We start from the raw sequence: 2,500 nt of genomic DNA, 5'->3' as shown, positions 1-2,500 counted from the left end.
TACCCTGGGCGTTTTAACAGCAAAGCACCCTCCTCCATCCCACTCTCCCTCTCTCTCCCTCCTCTCTCTCCCTCCTCTCTCCCTCCTCCATCCCACTCTCCCTCCTCTCTCCCTCCTCCATCCCACTCTCCCTCCTCTCTCCCTCCTCCATCCCCTCTCCCTCCTCTCTCCCTCCTCCATCCCACTCTCCCTCCTCTCTCCCTCCTCTCTTCCCTCTTCTTGAAGCCCTCAGGGCTCTTTTCAAGGTCAAGGCTCAGTCACTAGTTCTCCAGTATTTTTCGTCTGTCTGTCTGTCTGTCTGTCTGTCTTTCTGTGTCTGTCTGTCTGTCTGTCTATCTGTCTGTCTTTCTGTGTCTGCCTGTCTGTCTGTCTGTCTATCTGTCTGTGTCTGTCTGTCTGTCTGTCTGTCTGTCTGTCTTTCTGAGTCTGTCTATCTGTCTGTCTTTCTGTGTCTGTGTCTGTCTGTCTGTCTGTCTGTCTGTCTGTCTGTCTGTCTGTCTGTCTGTCTGTCTGTCTGTCTGTCTGTCTGTCTGTCTGTCTGTCTGTCTGTCTGTCTGTCTGTCTGTCTGTCTGTCTGTCTGTCTGTCTTTCTGTCTATCTGTCTGTCTTTCTCTGTCTGTCTGTCTGTCTGTCTGTCTGTCTGTCTGTCTGTCTGTCTGTCTGTCTGTCTGTCTGTCTGTCCTGTCTGGCCTGCCTGCCTGTCTGTCTGTCTGTCTGTCTGTCTTTCTGTGTCTGTCTGTCTGTCTGTCTGTCTGTCTGTCTGTCTGTCTGTCTGTCTGTCTGTCTGTCTGTCTGTCTGGCCTGTCTGTCTGGCCTGACTGCCTGTCTGTCTGTCTGTCTGTCTGTCTGGCCTGTCTGTCTGGCCTGCCTGCCTGTCTGTCTGTCTGTCTGTCTGTCTGTCTGTCTGTCTGTCTGTCTGGCCTGCCTGCCTAACTCCATGTTGGGAACAGCCTGGCATAAATGTAAATCATAAAAAAAATGTTTTTCAGCTAAAATGAGTCCAGGCAGTCCATCCCTGTTTCAGTCCATCTTCAGATGTTCCTGTCGGGTTGGGTTTAGTATCTCTCTTACTGTCTTCAGATGTTCCTGTAGGGTTGGGTTTAGTATCTCTCTTACTGTCTTCAGATGTTCCTGTAGGGTTGGGTTTAGTATCTCTCTTACTGTCTTCAGATGTTCCTGTAGGGTTGGGTTTAGTATCTCTCTTACTGTCTTCAGATGTTCCTGTAGGGTTGGGTTTAGTATCTCTCTTACTGTCTTCAGATGTTCCTGTAGGGTTGGGTTTAGTATCTCTCTTACTGTCTTCAGATGTTCCTGTAGGGTTGGGTTTAGTATCTCTCTTACTGTCTTCAGATGTTCCTGTAGGGTTGGGTTTAGTATCTCTCTTACTGTCTTCAGATGTTCCTGTAGGGTTGGGTTTAGTATCTCTCTTACTGTCTTCAGATGTTCCTGTAGGGTTGGGTTTAGTATCTCTCTTACTGTCTTCAGATGTTCCTGTAGGGTTGGGTTTAGTATCTCTCTTACTGTCTTCAGATGTTCCTGTAGGGTTGGGTTTAGTATCTCTCTTACTGTCTTCAGATGTCCCTGTAGGGTTGGGTTTAGTATCTCTCTTACTGTCTTCAGATGTTCCTGTAGGGTTGGGTTTAGTATCTCTCTTACTGTCTTCAGATGTTCCTGTAGGGTTGGGTTTAGTATCTCTCTTACTGTCTTCAGATGTTCCTGTAGGGTTGGGTTTAGTATCTCTCTTACTGTCTTCAGATGTTCCTGTAGGGTTGGGTTTAGTATCTCTCTTACTGTCTTCAGATGTTCCTGTAGGGTTGGGTTTAGTATCTCTCTTCAATAAGAACCTCCCCTAATTCTGTGTTTATAGGAAGTCAGTTGGCCATTCAGAGTACACAACACTATAATGTTGCTAATTGATTCCTTAATGCCGTTAATTGATTCCTTAATGTCACTAATTAATCCTATAATGTTGTTAATTGATTCCTTAATGTCACTAATTAATCCTATAATGTCGTTAATTGATTCCTTAATGTCGTTAATTGATTCCTTAATGCCGCTAATTGACCCTATAATGTTGTTAATTGATTCCTTAATGTCGTTAATTGATTCCTTAATGCTGTTAATTGATTCCTTAATGTCGTTAATTGATTCCTTAATGTCGTTAATTGATTCCTTAATGTCGTTAATTGATTCCTTAATGTCGATAATTGATTCCTTGATGTCGTTAATTGATTCCTTAATGCCGTTAATTGATTCCTTAATGTCGTTAATTGATTCCTTAATGTCGATAATTGATCCTATAATGTCGTTAATTGATTCCTTAATGTCGTTAATTGATTCCTTAATGTCGATAATTGATCCTATAATGTTGCTAATTGATCCTATAAACTGTACTGTAAGTTACTTTGGATAAAACAGTTTTACTAGGGGCTAGATGACCTTGAATGTTTTCCTGTTTTAGTCTAAACGGTGGCTGTTGTTTACCTGTTTATATTTGTGT

At 43.2% G+C, this 2,500-nt stretch overlaps 1 protein-coding gene across 1 annotated transcript in view; it reads left to right on the top strand.

The window, feature by feature from the left end:
- Window positions 1-2,500, top strand: part of LOC112238656 (netrin receptor DCC-like) — a 115,336-nt gene that overhangs the window by 71,329 nt on the left and 41,507 nt on the right. The gene's annotated exons all lie outside the window — the stretch shown is intronic.

Source organism: Oncorhynchus tshawytscha, linkage group LG20 (assembly GCF_018296145.1).
Source record: "Oncorhynchus tshawytscha isolate Ot180627B linkage group LG20, Otsh_v2.0, whole genome shotgun sequence".
NCBI lineage: Eukaryota > Metazoa > Chordata > Actinopteri > Salmoniformes > Salmonidae > Oncorhynchus > Oncorhynchus tshawytscha.
This window is presented reverse-complemented; position numbering and strand designations above follow the sequence as displayed.